Raw genomic sequence first — 20455 nt, forward strand, 5'->3', positions numbered from 1 at the left:
CTTCTTTTGATGCTGTTCAGCCCTTTCATAGATTGCTGTATATTCATCACCTAATAAATCCTGAAGAGAAGAAACTGAAATAGTGAAATCTTGGTGAGAAGCCAGCAGACATCTAGCTAGCTGTTAGCCTGGTAAAAAAGCAGCTTTCTGCTGTCAGGATCAGCATTACCCTGACAGTTGCAGCGGCTCTCAAGCCTCTGGATTTGTTTGCAATGAGAGATTTGTTGTGGATTTTTAACAAGGCTCCTGTGTGTGTGCCATGCGTAGTAAATATTAGCCTTCAGGGTATTTTTCAGTCATGCTGAATGGACTGTTAGTTTTCCCAAAATGCAAAATGCAGAAAGTCAATTTCACTGGGATTTTTTTTTGTTTTGTTTTGTTTTTTTATATTTTGGGGGGTTTTGTTGTTTTGGGATTTTTTTTGCTATAGAGATTGTATCACAACTGTACCAAAAAAAAAAATATCACAAAGAGGATTGTGTCTGAGGAGCTTGGGAGAAAAGAGGCAGTAAATGTGTAATGTCCAGTTCTTAAATAAGTGATAGTTCAAGTGTTAAATTTCTGTTATGAAAATTATAAAACAGTACTTTTATTTTATTAATGGTACTGTGAACATGAAAATACGACAAGTCACTAAAAAATGGCACCTTTTACCCAGAGGTTGTAGTAGAAAAACATATAAAAATTTTAGATGTTAGACAGAAAGATATTTATAGAGAAATAGAGAAAATGAAAACAAAGTACCATGTATGTAAATTCCATACATAATGTAATGTGGGACTAAAACAACAGTGAAAAAGAAATGGACATTGTGAAGGATTTCAATGCCTTCCCATTATACAGTTTAATGTTTTGATAGTCAGTGGAGTTTAATATTACAATATTTCTAGTGCCCCTGTGAACTATTTGTGGATACTTTTTATGAGCTATTTTAAAATGAATATGAGCAATGGGATGAAGCTTTTTCATTTGAACATGATTTGTAAAAACAGAAAAGCTTCCTGAGATAGCGTGGGTATGCTGAAAGCATTACTGTACTGACATAGTCAAACTTTACAGAACTCAAGTGATTTTTTTTTCACTCGCTGTGGCAAGGCTGTACTAAAAGTCTCTATCAGTAATAGTGAAGTACTGCAATGTTTTGATCTCTTTGATATTCTGGAGAATGATTTTTCTTTTCTTATTGTCCTCATTTTAAGAGGTGATGGAGCAATGAATAGAACAATAATTTATTGAGTATTCACACACTGTATGTATACTTTCATTATACATTTATAGAAGACCTATTGTTTAGTATTTTCTGCTGGAGGCTAGTCTTGTAAAAGAATAGCCCAGAATAGACTCGCTCAGTGCATGTGTTGTCCATTTGCCTGTCAGCAATAGTTTTGACATTAAAAACAGGGAGTTTGAGTGACTGCTGGTCTGTCTTAAGGTATGGTAATGAGGCTAATTAGGAGAGATGAGAGCTGAACTGGATATGTGAAGGCAATTATCCGTGAAACTTTTGTCATGCTTTATCTTTATCAGATCTCTCTTTCTCTATTTTTGGCATTTGCCAGTGACATGCAGAATGGAAATACTTGAAGTGATACATATTTTAGAAAAGCAAAGTAAAGAAAGAAGGCAGAAGGAAATTTATATGAGGACATCTCATTATAAAACTGTACAACTTATCATGGATATTGTAGATCAGCAGGAAAAGACCTTGCCTGTTTTATTCTTGTCACTTGCATTTACATGAAGTAAAAACAATTGCATTTTGTGTTAGTGAGCTTACTAGACATCTCCCCTGTTCAGTGCACATTGTTTTGTTTGTTCTTTTTATGTTATTACTATCTCCAGCAAACATGTTATTAAACATACTTGAAAGAAAAACATGTAAAGAGCATGAAAAGAGAATAAAAGTGCATTTAATTGTAATTTTTTTAAAAAAGCTGAAATTTTCTCATTTCTATTTTCAGAAGGCTAGTGTGATTTACTTTCAGACTTTTTCTTACAATCTAGTGCAAACTGATTTTAAAAGAAGCACTGAATAGAGCAAATGAAAACCATGTGCCACAAGTCTTCATGAATCGATGCATATAACCCTCAAAGAGAGACGGTGATAAATGAAACTTGCACATTAATGAGACCATAACCAGGCTCAATTACTAGGCCTTTTTGAAGAACCTTAGTAACTTCACACATCTTTTTATGTTAAGAGAGAAAAAATTACATCCTCTGAGCTGTCTGCATACTCCTGCTTCTTGCACTATGTGAAAAGACAGTGTACCTCTCATCCATTTTTAAAGAGACCATAATGTTAAATAAAAGCCTATCTATATAAGACACATTCAATGAGTTTATAAAAGAAAAAAAATATTCATTGTAATTTAGATAATTTTACTTGGACATTTTATGTGAGTCTACCAAATGTACCTGTGAAGTAATATTACAGACTTCAAGTCAAATTTGTCTTAGTAGTCCTCTCTTCTGAACTTGCTAAAAGTATGGCAAGGAGTATAATGAATAGATATGTAATAGAGATTAACATTTACTGCCCTAATATTTTTCCATTAAACAGCAGTTCTTTTTCTCAGATTTTGTTTTGCAGTACGTATGTTAAAAGCGTTGAATTTAATACTAGCAACAACATTACACGTGTCCAGAGTGCCAGCACAAAATACTTGAGGTTTATAATAATAATCCTAAATCTTACATGAAGGACTGAATTGTATTTTGTGTCTTTAATTTAATTTGCTTTTGGTAATAATAAGGAAAGTTGTTCGGTCTCAAAACCATTGTCTGCTTATTACTGTGAGATCTCCGTGTTCTGTAAAGCACAGCAGAATATTGCTGCTATCAGTTGTCACTTCCTCTCTTTTGCTGCATTGTTCATGCCCACATATACACACACAAAACCACCCTGTTCTTTCTGCACTGCAAGGACTGTAAAAGGGGGTTATTGCAGATTATAATTTGTAGCCATTAGTTTCTTTGATATCTTCTACTGAGTTTTAGTAAAAAGGTTACTGTAGCCTCCATGAGAGAGTTCAGTGAACTCCTCTTTCCACTGGCTTTTATGTGATGGAGAAAGACGAAAAACCTTAGCGCAGTCTACAGAAATAATAGTGTCAATGCTAATGCTGATGTTAATGACGATTATGATAATAATAATAGCAGTTATTGTTATTGTTATTGTTATTAATAATCATAATGGTGACAATAATAATAACAAACAAATGGAAGCAAAAAACCAAAAGACCCAAACCAAAACTGGCTTAGCAGTTTTCTGCAGAGCAGGAATAGGAGAGTGACCACAGAAATGCCACTTTAGTCATCTGCAAAAGCAGTGCTAGGGACAAAGGACTATGCATGGCCCCCTTTCTTGCTCTACAGTTCAAATTTGGTATTCACAGTTATAAGGATCTGGAATACAGATTTGTGCAAGGGGGAAAACTGAAAACAATCTTTAAATCATTTATCTGTTACCTATGAGCTTGGCTAAGCAGACTCCTCATATGCATTCCTACTCTCTTCAGCTCCTCTGTTGACAGTCAGTTGTGTTATGCATGGCTGGTCTTCAATATAAATTTACAAAGAGAACAAATGTGCTGGTCTCCAGGTGTCACTAGGAAGAGTATGCAAAACCTTGTGATCCAGTACCACAACTAAATAATCTACAGAAGTAATTTATATAGTTGCAGAAGCTAGCCGGCTTTTTTAAATTGTGTCTGGATGTCTTTACCGTATTTTCACAAGCAGCTGACAGTGGTGGTATATAAACACTTTAAACATTTTATTATAGTACTGAGGCAACAGGTTACCTATGGTGCTTGCACCCAATAGGTTACTAATGAAGTGTCATTTCCCTGCCTTATTTGGTTTGTGTTGCAACCTTAATTATATTTCAATTTTAGAATAAGCTCTCAAAGTAGTGTACAGGGATTTGGCCACACGACTTGCATTAACATTAATCAAAATCGCGTGTCTGAATTCCCACCATACTCCAAATGTATCCTGGGATTGTTGGTGGGGATTGTGTGCAGGAGGTGCACATGCAATAGGTTTTACCACTGGCTTCCTCTTATTTTGAGTTGTGATCCTGCTCTTCATACCTGAAATAAAAAGGTGGCAGGGAATACTGAAGCCTAAGTTCACAGGCTGTGTCTGTGAGGTCAGTGACAATTCATGTTTCCTCACTTTAATCCACATGAAGTAGTTTTGCTGAGAGGCTGAGGTGGCAACTGTAACCCAGAGAATCAGTCATGTCTTTTAGGGAGCTGCAGAATTTTGAGCCTGAGATTGCAAATCTGTTCAATAAAATACAGCTTCTTCATCTCTGTCATCATCCTCTGTGCCAACCAAGGCTTTGTGAAAAACGGTGACTTATTTTTATCAGTGATGTTCATGTTCTTAAAGTTTTGCATTTTTCTGTGTTTTCCTGTTTCTGGTAACAAAACAAAGTGTCAAATATTACCCCTAAGAGGGGAAGTGTTTCAGCAGTTCTTGAAGTCCCAGTGGAGGCAGTGCCTGGAGTTCAGCAAGGTAGCCTGCTCAGAGGTCCTCCTGACCAATTGAAGTAGGCTCTGGACATCAGACTTGTTTTGGTGTAGTTGGTCATGGATTGAAAAGGGTTGGTGTTTTTTTTCATGCATGTATTTTATATGCTTCAGTCTTTGGTGGTCACCCACTTAGAGACATTATTCTATTATGGGTTTAATTCCAGAATTTTTCACAGAACCAAAATAAAATTATCTTTTCCAGTCCCCTTTAATACTCAAATTAAATTTTCTCATTAAAAATAAATTCTAAAAAGGTTGTGTGCATTGTTCCACTACCAAATTTAAGAGAGTTTCTGTCTGAGAATTGGAGTCAGTAAAACACAACTGTTTATAAGTTTATCATGGTTATAAGCTGTGTTTTTGCATCTATGTCTTTTACTGGCTTCTTTAGAGCATCTTTAAGAGGAGGAAAAAATAAAAGATGACTTTCCATGTCTAAACTATTCCGTGCATGGCATCAGAAGAAACCTCTAGGAGAAAAACTCTGAAGTTTCTTTGACTATCCTATCTTGAAATGATGGGTGTTGACTGATTAAAAAACAGGAAAAAGATGTTTCATGTACTGGATTTGAAAGCAGTTACTTCATAAAATAAATAACAGCTTTCCATAATGCTTTTCCATTAATCCGTATATATAATGCAAATAAATTAATAAGAAGTTTCATATCCTGCACCATTTACAGTGATTCCACCACAAGAAGACAGTTTCTATCTGTAGTGATGGCTCTTTCATTTGATGTAGCACCCCTCTACTTGTTTAAGAAAAATATAGTTATGTCTTTTTTGCTGCCTGAGGCTCTAACATTTAATAAAAACAGAACCTCAGGTATTTTCCTGATTTTTGTTTTAGGTCCAGTCTTGGAAAAGCTTGTGAATGTGCTTAACTTTACACAGGTGAACAGGCTCTTAAAAATAAATTAGATTTCTACCATGCTTAAAATGCATTGCAACTTTTTTTTTTTTATGAGCAAAGCTTTTCTGTGCTGTTATAAAATTCATTCTTATACACTTTATCACATTCAGATGATTTTTTTTTTTTGCTACAGATTCTGTTTTAAACTACCACTTTTGGAAATACAGTGTTTCCACTGTTTCATTTGCTAGAAAAAGAGAAAATACATATTCGTGACTTGTATAGCTCCAATGAAAGCGCTAAAAAGAGTTGCTTTAATCCAGAATCCAGCTAAAACCCATTAAAATCGTTAAGGAACAAGCCAAGAGATATTGTGTAATGAAACAGTTAAAGTAGCACTTGTTTCCTGGCAATGATAGAAAGAATTTTTCATTTTTAAAAACTGTTTCAAAATCATCTTTCAATGTATAGTCCTTTTCAGTTTGCGTCTGTCTGCATCATAAGCGATCTTTTCACCCTCTTTTCAAAGCCATATGAAGCTTGAAATGGAAGATAATTAAAACAAATCTTGAGTAAACTGTTTTGTGGAGATAGAAGTTTGATGGTTGAATATATAAAAAATTGTAACCAGATGTTGTGCAGAAGCCATAGTAGTTTAAAGATCATGAGCTTTTTCTTTTTTCTTTTTTTTTGTATGAAGCAAAAATATTCTAATTGAAGTTGTCAGCAGGATTGAGACTAATATGCCTGTATTTGATTAAATAATAGTTTATTTAACATGCAGTGTGGCCCAAAATTGGCTGAGACTAAAATAAAGAAACTTCTTACTATAATTTTTCGTATTTAAATAGTGTGAAAAGTAAACCTAGTTAATGTTAACATTTTTGCTTGATATTCCCAGCTATTATATTTTTTGTCCACTTCTGTGGCTTATTGGAATGCTTTGCTATCCATTGCACACGCATTTTCTTCCTATTCTATTATTAACTAGTTGGTTGGTGGAAGAAATGGTAAAAGAAAGATGTGCAATAAAGTCTGGAATGCACTAGTTGATCAGCCTTATTACTAAAATCTGTTAGAATTTAAGAGCATAACTCAGTCATCATCTAACATCCCCTCTTGCATATCTGTGCTTTGCACAGAATCTCCAGCAGACACATTAGGAGATATCCATGCATGAAAAGGGTTGTGTGTTTTAAAAATACCAGAATATTGAACTATGAGCAGTAGATTTCCTGGCAGTTATTTACTCTATCCAGGATAGCAGTGTTTAATGGATAAACTCAGAAGAGGTAGTGGCTAGGAGTCTTTACTAGGTGAGTGCTAGATTTCTTATTGCCTTACTAATGAACACTGTGATTTAGTGATGTCTTCTGAAGTTACATGTTGAGATTCTTTGTCTCTTTTTTTTGGTATTACTTTGCTGCTTAAATAGCTGTATAATCTTACGTGGTGCTGTGATAAACAAGGGGATCCCATCTTGCCTTCTGTGAGTAACCATTGTTAAAAATGGAGAAATTTCCTTCTCACTCTGCTCTCTTTATCTGTTTGGCCTTTTGTGTAAGAATGGGCTGTGTGACTCATGATCCGCAGACTGCACTGGATTCAAAAATGAGCCATAAAGTTGTGAGCTGCTTGCTTGGCTTATTGGTGGCATGTGTGTGTGTGTGCAAATACATCCCACAGGAACACTTCAAAATGAGGGCTGGGATTAGGCATTTTTAAGGCTGACACATCTTTAAAATGTTTCATTCCAGTTGTTATGTTGCCCAAAGTATGGTTTCCCAGTGTTTCTTTTGTCCCTGCCCTTTCAGAGCCCTCACAGGACCCTCTGGTGCCAACAACTGATGGTACAGTCCTGCCCAGCTGCTTCCCGCCCCTTCCCCTCTGTTCCTGAGACTGCACCCAGTTCTTTGAGCAGCACTGATCTCTCTCCTGCTCGTACAACCTGCCAGTAAATAGCAGACAAGACCAAATTTGTAGGGAGATTACAACATTCTGTAGGAAACTTGTATTCCATTACGAGGTCATTAATCAACTGAAACCTAGGAGAAATCACAGCCCTGACTGTGCAGGCAGTCTGTGCTTCAGGACTGTCATTCCTGAAATGTAACATTATGCAGGTCATCTTCAAGATTAGTCTACCATGTCTGCTCTGGTTTTGCCACACATGTGCCAGGGCTCCAAAAGGTAGATGACAAGACCATAGTAAAATCAGCCAAGAATTATCCTTACTATAGCAAAAAGCAAACTCAGTGCAGTCAGTTTTTAATCTTTCTCTTTTCTTCTTCTGTGTTGAAAACAGACTGGAAGCAAGTCGGGGCTAACTATGTAAATTTTCTAGTGTCTTCTGTTTTCCTTGTACTTTATGCAACAGGTTAGCTGCGTATGAGGTAGGACAGGATTTGTCTTTGATTTGGCAATGGAAGAATCAGTTGCAAAGCACTGATTTGTTGAATGTTGTGGCTAAGTTTCTTAGCTTTGCACTGCTTATAGTAACTTCTGGAAGCTGTTCCCTCATTAACTCAGACTGTTATTAATAAAGGAAACAGGGCCTGGTATTTATATGCTAGGAATTATTTCTGGGAGGTATAACTCATTGGTAATTGTACCCTGATTTTGGAAAGATCTTTCCATATAAAAATCCATACATGTCACATCCACTTACATGTGTGGGCATTATTTAAAAGAGCAATACTCTCTCTGTATCGTGCTCAGATTTACAGCCTGCTTTAGAGGGTGCAGGATGCTGGTCATAGTCAGATAGCATTGGCAGTCATCTCAAAATCTCCTCAAAGGATCTAGAGGTTGTTACTGCATGAATCATTCAGTGTTCCCCACACCTTCCTCATCTTCCTGCTGATTTTACTATCAGGGTTTCACAGCCATGAAGTTTCCAGTCATGTCCATTTCCATATGACCAGCCACTAAGGTGTGAAATCCTAGTCCATGACACAGAACTAAAAAATGTTTCCTATAAAATATATGTAGGACATAAAGGCCCTTCTCTTTTCAGTTCCTGAAAGGGCTTTTGGCAAAGATGTTGATGAAATGGAAGGTTATTTTTTTTTCTCGTAGAAAAAAGTCATGTCATTATAAATGTGCTCCTTTCCAGTGTATATATTTTTCCTTTTCACTTCTAAAGATTCCAGTTGGTGATAAAGATAAAGAAAGAGAGTGAAAACAATTTGACATTCACTGTTAAATAAAACCTGTAATAAATTGAAAAGGGAATTCTTAAGAATGTTAGAGTTTTTGTTCTGTCAAGTAAGACAGAAATGGCTTTGAATGTAGACTTTTCACAAGTAGCAGTTATGATTTCATGCCGCATGTCTAAATTTAAAGGTTTCTTTTTATTTCAGAATTGTGTATGTGGGCCTTCTGCAGGCTGGTTTCAAAATCAGATGAATTCTGATACTGGCAGGTGGAAGGTAAAAAGGAAACTGTTTCCTGATGTTTTCTATCTACAGTCTGATAAATTGAGTAGTAGAATGGGACCAGTCAGTTCTTCTTTGAGCCCGTGTCCAAGATGTGCACGAGCTCGTGAACACGTACAGGCAGCACTGTGGTTTTTGCCTCACAGTTACATATGGATCAGCCACAGCCACTTGGGAGCGAGGCTGCAGAGCTCTTACGCTGATGCCACTTCAGAAAGGAAGGAGAGGGCTTGTTTTACAAGGCATTTCTGCACACTCAGCTTCATTTAAGAAGACTCCAAAGGATGTTATAAAATAAGGTAGCTGTGGGCTGGCAGGACAGTTTTCGCCATGCCTCTCCTTCAGGAGGTGCCTTATTTCTTGAAAGCTGTTTTTCAGTCCTTCACAGCGCTCTGAACTAACGCCTGAGTATGTGACAGGGTGGGTACATTTTGTCCTCGGCACGCAGAACTCCTGATGGAAAACCCCCCTAAGTTATGTGTTTCTCTCTTACTGCTCCTGTCAGGCTTGTGCCATTTCAGAGAATGACTGCCCCCAGCAGAAAGCTGTCCCTTGTCACTTGCATTAGAAACAATTCCTTTGGTGAAATGCAGTCTGATTCCGACAATACAGATTTTGGAGCTGGTGTCTTAAGCAATTTAAGAGCCCCTTTCTTAACAGTAAGAGAAAAATTAGACTAGGGCTGCTGGAAGCACTGCTGTGCAGTAATAACAGTATTCTCTCTGGGCAGATGTGAATGAGCAAAGAAAGAACAGAGTGCATATCAGCTTCTCAGGCTGCAAAGGCAGAAAAGCCACACTTCCTTCATGAATGTTCCTAAGATAGATATTGATTGTTATTTGTTGTTTGTTTGGTTTGGATTTTATTTTTATTATTTCCTAATGGGTTGATTCTCCTAAAGGAAGAAAAGAGGAAGTTAAGGCAGTTTGGTTAATGAGGTTAAGCTTGATTAGCAGAGGATTCAGAGTATTCCTTTGTGCACACCAGTTACTATGACTTTACTTTCTTCTTGTGCTTTTACAAGCCTCTATGGCTCTAGCATTGTATCAAGAAATATTTGTTTTTCTGTTTTTTTCTTTCTCTCTTTTCTTTTTTTTTTAACTCTGCATTGTGTCACAGATTTTAAGGTCTCCAGTCATTGTGCTGTGGCTTGAATTCCATGAAATGTTTCCTATCAAACTAGGATACCATATGCCCATGTTGGCCTAAAATTCACAACGCATCATGTACCAGAAATAGAAGCTGGTAAAGATTCTTCAGAGATTGTGTTCACTTGTTCCAAAGACCTGGTTTGTTTATGGAAGGGATGCTTGCAGTACATAAACACTATTTAAGGAGAAATGTCTCTAAAATGTAGAACAGTTGTTCTCTTCTTCTCATCTTAATGGTATTTTTAAAGAATGCTATATAACACCGTATGTTGAGTCTCATTTACAAGTAGGCATTAAGATCTTGATAGGAAAAAGCAAGCAGTGAAATATTTTTGTAAAAACTACTTTAGATACTTTAAAATGTTTGCTGTAAACATTCTGAAATTATTTACATTGGAATTTGAGAGTAGGTTTCTCCATTTTTAATAGGTGTACAGTTTGTAATCTATAAAATTTTGTCTGATCTATACTAATTAATACTTTCATAGCCTTGAAATTTAAAATACTTTCTGTTGCAATGCAAATGAATAGCAATTAAGGCTAAAATGGATAGAAATTATTAGAACAGAAGAGTGACAAGCAATCTACAGCCTCTCACTGAAGAAAGCTTCACAGAATAGTTGAGGCTGGGAGGCAGCACTGGAGGTCATCTAATCCAACCCCACTGCCCAGAGGAAGATCAGCCAGCACATGGTGCTAAGCTCAGTGTCCTGTCAGTTTGGAGTTTCTCCAAGGACAGACACTCCACAGCCTCTCAGGGCAACCTGCTCTTGTGTTCAACAACCCTCACAGTAACAAAGATTTTCCATTATGTTCACATGAAATTTCCTGTATTTCACTGTGTGCCTTTGTCTCTTGTCCTCTCACAGAGCACCACTGAGAAGAGCAGGGCTCTGTCTTTTCCTTCCCCCATCAGGTACATACTGATAAGATCCCCCTGAGCCTTCTCCTTTACTTTGAACAGTCACAGCTCTCTCTTTGTATCACAGAAGACTGTGTCCCTTAATCATCTTTGTGGCACTTGATTGGACTCTCTCTGATACATCCAGGTATTTCTTGTAGCAGGGAGCCCAGAACTGGACACAGTTATCCAGGTGTGGCATCACCAGGGCTGAGCAGAATGAAGGATCCCCTCCCTTGACCTGGTGGCACTGCTTTGCCCAGTGCAACCAGGGAGACTCTAGGCAATTTGAGATGGGTTAGCTTTTAAAAAATACAGAGGTGATATTGAGGTTTTTTTCCGTTCTCTTTTCTCTATCAGGAGTTACTTCTTTAGGTAGGTGTTGGAGTTGATCACAGCTCTAGTCCATTCTTACTTTCTAAAGCTATCAGAAAGGAAGCCATCAAGTGTTTTTGCTGAAACTGTGATCACAGGATGGAATAAGATTATTATGTTAGAACCAACCACTTAGACACAGACTCTGGCATATTGTCTTTTTATCTGGAAGTGTTTGGAATGGATTGGATTTGATGAAAATGTCCATTATAAAAAGGCCACTAATTTTCAATATTTACCACACCGTGGTGTCTGGGATACCACAGTTTCTCCCTAAGCTCACAATAGGAAATAACTATGGTAATTGTGTGGTATGGGTTGGCAAATGTTGATTTTTCTGAATGGAAATCATTCTAGCAACAGCACGTAACAAGATTTGCAATAAGACTGCAGTCCTAAGTGTATTGAAAATAAAAGGTGGACATAGTCTGCTTTGTATCCTGCACAAGGAACAGCTTTCTCACAGGGACTGCATGAGACTCAAATTATAGTTATTACAGTTCCTGATCAAGTATGTGAGCTATAGCTGCCTATGTGAAGCATTTTCTCATTACATTTCTTCTTTAAATAAAATTAATGGTCCTAAGGGGAATTTTTCTAAAGTACAAGTAACAGGTAAATTTTACCTCACTGATTTTCACCAAGGAGTAGACACCTAATTGACATTTCCTCTCTGAGTCTTGGAGACTTCTATGAAAACTTCAGATCCTAATTTTGTAACTTTGAGTTAAAAGTTATTCTTACAGTGTCGTTTCCAGATTTGGGGTGCAAATTTGGAAGGATGTATGTGATCAAAAGTCAGTGGGACTGAGGCTTCTAAGACTCTTAATGGCTTTTGAAATTTTTACCCCTGAGGAGCCTTTCCCCTGCCGATTTCTGCAGCTCTCAGCCAAAATCTACAAATGAGAGTTCCTCTTCTCAGATGCTGGCTTTCTGAGCTATTTTCTGTATAAATAGAGATCACGTGGGCTTTAATAAGGTCAGGGAATGTTTTTTAAATGTCTGTGATTTTTTTTTCCCTCAAAACTTAATTTTGCCCATCTGATTTCTGTGGAAGTGGGAACAGATGCCAGAAGCTGAGAACTCCAGCAGCTTTGAGCTCACGCTTGCAGCAGAGCACTTGTGGGATTGGGACCCTCAATTACTATCACATGTAGAGTTACACACTGGCTCGTAGCTGAGATCTGCAAAAGCAGTCTGCTGCTTCTGCCATGTCAGAGCCAGGGTGTTAAAGGAAATACGGACAGAGCTCTGCTCCAGTTTTGCCTGTTCAGTTCATGAGTAAGATTACTTCATGAAAGAAGGGGTACATGGAGTGCCTTCTTGAACATAAATCCTCTGGTATTGGTGACTAAATTTAAGCACCTAATTCCATGCTTAGGCACTGTCGTGAATGACTCTTTATCTCAGAAAGTCAGTTTGTTTATAGCAAAGTCTGACTATTGATTTAGATTCCCCATTTGAGACAGCAGAGGTTTGGTAATTTTGCTTTGTGCCAAGAAGTAAAAGAGTCAGAGGCATTTCCAGTTTTCTCAATGTCACTTTCAGCATGCTTAGTTCTGAGAATACTACTTTTAGCCAGTTGCTGATCAGAAGGGTATCCTAATTTTGTACATTTTAGACCATTTTATATTGTGTTTCTAATTTGAAACTAAAATGCAAGAGTCTTATAACGACTTCATTTTGTTCTCTAAGAAAAGATGGGGTTTGTTTGGAAGCACATGGTGTTTGGGAAGGAGCAGTGGTCGCTCTGTGCAGGCACTGATGTTTCAAGCAGCCGTTCAGCATCAGAGCTGCTGCATGAATCTGTTGCAGCAAATTGCAAGCAGAGAAAGGTTATGGGGCCAGGATCACTGTTCCAAACCAGGCTCCCTCTGTCCTGCTTAGGTACAGCAATATGTCTATTTAACCATTTTTTGCAGATTAATATTACTATTATTATTATTCCTTAATTAGATTTCTTTTTTAATCTTATTTTTAAATGCTGTGCATAAATACTGTTTTAAAATTGCCTGAGTGGTCAAGCTGATTTAGAAAAGTGTGAAGTTTTTTATCCAGCAGCAACTTGGCAATTCTTATACTAGTACTTAAAAAGAATTGATAAAACCTGTTGCAAGACTAACTCCATAATTCCGGTGAAGATGCTGAGAGATGCTGCTGGCATCTTTTTACTGTGTTAGATAAGCTGTGAAAAGATAACAGGAAGCAAATTTAGGCAAACTTTAGTTTAAAGAGTAGTGAGCACACCTCAGCAAAGATAATGCATTACCTTGAGTTGATGTAGAAAAAGAAAGGAGAAAAATGGTGCCTACATGAAGGGGAAACAAAGACAATCAGGGCTTTCTTCTTGAGCAGCTGCAGCCAGTTCCACTAATGGAAGTGCAAGAGCAGAAACTGGCAGTGCAAGGTATGCGTTCGTTTTTACAGATGGCAATGCAGACAAGTTGGTAATTGAGAAGGAAGTGGTGTACGTGAGCTGTTTGACGGGGGACAGCCCATTACAGTACTTTCCTGTGTAATTGACTCGGTGAATTATTGGAGGCAGAATTTCTATTCCTCTTGAATAGGTTTCAGTTGCTGCAAAGTGACATCATTCTTGTGCGGGAAATGCAAGTTTATTTTTGCTGTTTGCTATTGGTCTTAATAAAATCTTAAAAATAAAATTTTGGGTTGCCTCCATGGAAGTCTTTGTCATGCTGCTGATATTCAGTGGCAAAATACAGCAGAAATGAGCCTATACCATAGTGTGCTGGCTGCTTTGAGGCACTGGAAGAGATTTAAGGGCGGTCACCTTGTGCAAATTGAAGGATAAGACCATAAAAATACATTATATCCAGTAAGAGACATTTGAAGGCAACTGCTTTATAAAAAATCATACTTTGTGGAAAATGATAAATAAATATTTAGCTCTTTGTAAACCAGACTAACATATAGCTAATCAGAAAACGTGTCTCATTGTTCATTGCAAATGCCTCATATCATAAATAAGTGGTAAAAATATATAAATAATAAAACATATTAAAAAAATACGTGTATCTATTTAGTCTTTATGTATGTATTTGGCCTGTCAGAAGATCACATACATTTTTAACACTCTGTGTTTACAAATTAAGTGCCACTAACTGTGACAAGGAAATCTTACCAGCAGAAAAAGTTATATTATTTCATATTTCTGCCACTGCAGATCTTGAAGGGGAAACTATGAAACTGCCTGTTGTAACTGTTTGCATTGGCAAGGAGACATGATTTGAACTACCTGATTTTCACTGATAAATGCTCAAGTGAATGAAGAATTAATAAGTCATTGTAAAATGTATTATGATTGTTCAGGCGATCCTATAGTTGCATATGGCTATTAACAGAAGATGAAAGTGTTGGTAAATTCCTGCCTGTGGAGCTCAGGCTCTGGCTCAAGGTGGTATCCAAAGCCAGGTCCCTTCCTGCACAGTGGCAAGGGTTGGGTCAGCTGTAACTTGAGGGAGGACGTAAAGGTGAGAAGGTGACGGCGGTGAAGAGTTCCAGCAAGTGATTTACTGGCTTCTTTTCATAGCTCTGTTTTTCTTAATTTAGTAATTTATTTTGATCAGTCATTGTTTTACTTTGGTACAAATTGTCCTAAACTAGTATCTTACTTAACCAACTGGTATCTTACTTAACCATTATTGCTTGATACAACACAAAAAGACTGTAGTTTGCTGCCTGGTTTTTGGGCTGGAGTTGGGGTTTTTTTTGAGTAGGGAGTGCTGCTGTCTCTAAGGTAGCTTTACAAAATACAGCTTCAAATGATGGGACAAAAACTACTCATCTTCATTTTTGTTGCTGTTAAAAAAATAATTACAGTTTACATGAACATTTAAATATTTACTCTCCCTAAGGGATCAGGGGTAGGATTCTGAAAGGCTGCACTAGCAGTAATGTTTAATTTACTGTCTGGTTTTCTGTTCTCTCTAAAACCCCCCTGATTCTTCTCATTAAAAGTTTATGATACAGCATATATCATAAAAAGATGCTGTCACGATACAGCATTAAAAATTCCACTAAACTTTCTATATGAATTAAGTTTGTAATTTTGACTTTACTTTTTGGCATTTTTACTTTCTTTTTACCGTGTCTTTCCTAATGTCTTTCTTATGTCTCTTTCAAATACAGCTGTTTAATGCAATTGTTCTTGAAAATGTCTTAGATAAAGAGTTTGGATTTGGCACATTAAATTGACTTAGAGGCATCTGTTAACTCATACTTAAGGTTGAAAACAACTTCTACTGTAATACTCTGCTTTTTGTGTTTCAGTTTTTCACTTCTGGGACAAAAATTTGCTGTGTCTGGTGTATTTCTAAAAACTGTTGAGGTTATAAAGAGAAGGAAACCTCAATGAGTTTCTTTTTAATTTAGACATAGCTACAGCAAAAGCGCCTAATTTTTAAAATGTGAAACTTCACAGAAAGATAGTTGTGTCTATTTTCACAGTAGAGAGAGAAAGCAATTTTGATTAAAAACATTCAGAAAGGTCTGAGTGCCTTTGCAACCAAAAGAAATGAGTTCTGAAGGATGCCTTTCCTGTCCTAATCAGAAGAAAGTAGTGCTTACTCCAACATACAGATGCTGTCCTGCTGCCCCGGTTTTAAACTTTAATCTAAACCTCACCAAAACTTGAGATAATCAAATACCTGCTTATATAAGGAGAACAAATTAGGAATGACATAGCAGGTGTGGAACAAGAAACTCTTCCAAAATTATGGCAGTGCAAACACAACAAAGATAGATGCAATCACGAGTGCACTGTACTGTTTTTCTGTACTGTGTGGTAGCAGCCCGATGAGACCAGCTGCTTACAATTGGTGCTCTCCACAGCAAGTCACCTGGCTCATACTGAGCATGTGTGCAGGTTCCTGGAGCTCTCCTTTTGGACCTCCCGTGTTGCAGGAGAGCATCCAGAACCAGCGTTTTGCCTTTTTTCAGTGAGGCATATATGTTTGTATTCCCCGACTTCATCATTGGAAATGGGTCAGACACATGCTTATTCCTGGGCAACACTTATGATTTCACTGCACCTCATGTTCTGGAGCCATGATTAACAGTGTGCTCTGTTTCTGGCACATTAGGGAGGACAGAGATGGTAAAAAATCCACACAGTCCTCATCATATCATCATTTTCTTTTGGGGAAGTGAAAGTAATCAGCAATAAGACAAGTTTTGTTGTGTCCAAAACAAAGAGGGTGATGTAAGAAAAATCCTTGGCTGCTGCTTGTGGAGCCTATTTGAGTTTCTAAAAGCATCTTCTGGCAGAAATTTTGAAAACAGGATGTATTTGGCACTAGCAGAGTGTCAGGCACCATTGCTTAGTCTAGCTAGCTAAAAAGTCACAGTTCCTGAGCAGTGTTTTTGGCTTTGCTCTTACAGGATATATTTTGCTACATGAACTTCCACTGGAAAATACCCTGAAAGTTCTGTACATTATGAAATACTTTTTGCATAATGTGAAGCATAAGTATTCTGCATGGCTACAAAGTTTGGAATCATGTGAACTGTTGAGTCAATCTCTTATAATCGAAAGCAGTTTTTATGAAGAAGAGCCTGGCAAGACACCTGAATGAATCACTTGTTGTCATATTCTCTGCTGGTTTATTGCTTAGTAGAAAGGACTACTGATAATTGCCTTGCTTCAATGAAGTATTGGTAGCTAGTGAAAATCATCTAAGGAGTTAAAAAAAAAAATAGGCATTCGAGCTTGACGCTGTATATACCAAGTTTCAGACTTGTTCAATTTGAAATGGTCAAGATATGAAACCATAAAAAATGTGAGTAAATACTCTGCATATCAAGGGTTGTTATGCAATTACATGCTTTCATCATGGTTCTTACTGAGGGGAAACAGTTAATAGAGAGGTCTGCAAGACATATTTAGTGAATAATTACAAATTTTCATGTTAGCTACATAAAAATAATAATCCACTTGTTCCTTTGCTACTACTGCACTAAAATGTGTGCATACTTTCTTTTTCCCCAGAGCAAAGCCACTCTGACTGTAGATTTGTTAGAAGGTTATCTGAAAAACTTGAAATCTCCTCTCCACCCACCCCCCAGTTTGGCCAATCTCCAAATTATAAACAGCTGAACTGATTTAAATAATTTTTTCAGTACCAAGAAAGAAAAAAAAAAAAAGTTACATCTGGGCGGACAAAAACATACGCCAAATTTCAGCCTAATGTGATTTGAGACAACTGTGATATTAAACACCCAGACCTCGGAACTGGAATGGAAATAGAGACAGGCTTTTCTCTGCACTGGCCCCTTCAGGATTTGGGATTGTAATGTAGTGGCTGTAAGGTCCCAGATGATTAAAGCTTGACTTAGTAGATACATATTTTAGTTATTTAGACCTTTTTGGCTTATTCTTCCAAGGATGTACATGACATTCTCATTGATAACTCCAGCTAGTGCTAGTGGCATTGATCACAGACTGAAACCTTTTTATCTGTGGCTCAGAATCTCTCATGACTAGTCATGCTGACCTGCATTTACTATGCTGATTTAAGAAATTAACTGTGGTAAGATCACATTAGAAGGAGAGCAACAGTTCTCTAACATATTTCTTGAGAATAGTAGTGTTGGTGCTTAGCAGAGCACTTGAGCCCATGGCTGGGTTTTATTGGGGCTGTGGGCCATAGCTGCTGCCCAGGCTTTGCTGAATTTGAGCTCAAGTACCTGTTTCTTTGCAAGACTACCCAGAAAAGCAGCAATATTGGCCAGTATTATTGACGAGTTCAAGTGATGAGTAGTCAAAGCCAAACAGACCCATGCAGAAGTACCATGACTAACAGCAGAATTGCTAATGAACATTTAGCAACAAAAAATTTAAATAATTCTGCTGACCAATAACTTAGAAAACTTGGTATATGAGAAGTAAAGGCCTAGGTTTTTGTTGTTTTTCTTTTTAAGAAACTATTTGTTTAAGATAATAAGGTTACTACATTGCAGGCTTTTAAAAAAGCCCTCCATTTTTTTTCTTGCAGACACCAAAATTTCTGAGGTGTATTTTGACAAGCAGGTCCATTCTGTGGTTAGTAGCATCTGAGAGTCAAGAATCTTTAGTCCAATTCTGCCATAGTCCTGTTTTGTGGCAGGAAATCCATTCTAATGCTGTGTGTCCCCACTCTAAATAGCTGTTTTGCAACCAAAATGCTCAACAAAGTAGCAGCATTTAAGTTTTTCCAGAGATGTTTCAATCCTTCATTTATTAGTATATGTAAGCTATATTGAAAACTTCAGTACTGAAATAATCAATGTTGATTACCCTGTAAGGTCCTTAAATAGTACAGAAATAAGAGAAGGTAAAGAAAGATAAGATGCAATACTTAGAACAGCTAAAAGAGGAATTTACATACTTTGCATTAAATTTAGGAAAGGATGTTTAGCTTGACTACTTGAAATTTTAAACAGATAAATATTTGTAAGTAGTGAATAAGCAGAGGTATAGGATTTTAATACATACAGCTACTATTATCTATTTTGTAGGCTGCTGTCAGCTGTAGTCATTGTACAATTTCATTGCAACTAATACCCAGTTGAATCAGATCTTTCTTTAGAAAAGAGAGAAAAATGAGTTGCTTTTGTCAATGTTTTATAGATATACTAGCTCCATTGCATTTAATGAAAATTTCTGTGTGACTGCCTTCTCTTCCCCTTCAGGTGTGTAGAAATGCAGCATACAAACTAGACTGCTCTCTCCATGTTTTAATAGTCTTTCATGACTTTGTAGAGGGTATTTCCCAAACTCAGGGAACACAAACAGAAACAAAACGGTGGAAAGACTGACTCAGATTAAGACTCCACTTGGTTAATACAGAACACCAAGAAACTATAGGCCAACAGACAAGAAGTAGGAATGAAAAGGAACAGTTCTGCAGTTGTAGCTGAATCCTGGCCATATACAGTCATTTCCGCTTGGAAACTTCTCACCCTCCAAGTGGACCAAATTGGGATTAGTCTAGTGAGACTTTTATTATACTCTGATGGAAAATATTTCAGCAGCCAGGTGAAGCTGATTGAGGATATCCAGCCACAAAAAGAATTGGGACCTTCAATATACTTGCAGACGAGCGCACCTTTCCAGGGCGAGCTGCATCTTATATGCACAACTAGTTAGATGTTTGCTGAAGGACATCAACTACCATTTAGTTCTCCCCTTAGCTACATTGAGAAAAATGTCATATACTACTTCATCTGATTTAAGAGACAAAATAGGAGATGATATATGGGGGTGAGAGAGAGATTATCTTGATGACAATCTGGATTTTATTGTATCACTTTAAAGTACCACAACCTGCTCTACAAATGAAATTGTGCTCTTGGTTTAAAAGGGCAATTGTTAGCCTGACTTTGTGCTCACTAAAAACATTTCCCCAATCTTGTTAAATTATTGCACTCATTTCAGATTTTTATGGCTGTGCAGCTTACCAGCCCTCATTTCTTTACGTTTCATTCATTTTCCTTGTATTGATGATTAATGGAGGATGTCGAACGTTAGAGTGAGCAGGCATCAGCAAATGCAAGATCATAATTAGTTTAGCTGACGAGGGCCTCTGATAGCACTTGCATCTGGATGGAAAAATTACCCTATAGGGAACTGGCTGCTCACCAGGTCTTTTTAGTGATACATTGTGAAACACCCGATGAATCAAATGCCCTTTCAATGCCAAGAAAGTGTTCCAGTCTTGAAGCCAAAATTATGTCTGCAGAAAGCTTTCCATTTGAAATGTATCAGAGTACAATTATAACCATTGTATTTTTTTGGCATGACCACCAGTTTTCTTCAGTATGAACTAAAGTTAAATAAATTACTTAAATTTTATGAAACCCTGAAATTTTTACTTGTAGTGTTAGTAATTTTTAATTTATGATAAAATTAGTTTTCACTCAGACTGTTTTCTCTGTTCTCACTCATTCTGAAGGTTTTCTACTGATCGTTTTTTCCCTTTGATAAAAGGGAACAGAGTTAAAATTCAGATTTTCTTCTCAGCAAAAGAATTCCATTTCCTGCTTATTAGTATTTGGGCCCACAAACACAGCCTGACTTTTGTTTAAATGAGAAGTTTAATGAAATCATTACTCCATAGAAAAAATTTAATGAGCAATAATCATAAACATGCCTACTTTTAAATATTCCTGGATCATTATGAAAGCTGATGAATGCA

General features: G+C 37.1%; 1 protein-coding gene across 8 annotated transcripts in view; it reads left to right on the forward strand.

Annotated features, from left to right (window-relative positions):
• TRPS1 (transcriptional repressor GATA binding 1) overlaps positions 1-20455 on the forward strand; it is a 214593-nt gene that overhangs the window by 182025 nt on the left and 12113 nt on the right. The gene's annotated exons all lie outside the window — the stretch shown is intronic.

Source organism: Anomalospiza imberbis, chromosome 1 (assembly GCF_031753505.1).
Source record: "Anomalospiza imberbis isolate Cuckoo-Finch-1a 21T00152 chromosome 1, ASM3175350v1, whole genome shotgun sequence".
In the NCBI taxonomy this organism is placed as follows: domain Eukaryota; kingdom Metazoa; phylum Chordata; class Aves; order Passeriformes; family Viduidae; genus Anomalospiza; species Anomalospiza imberbis.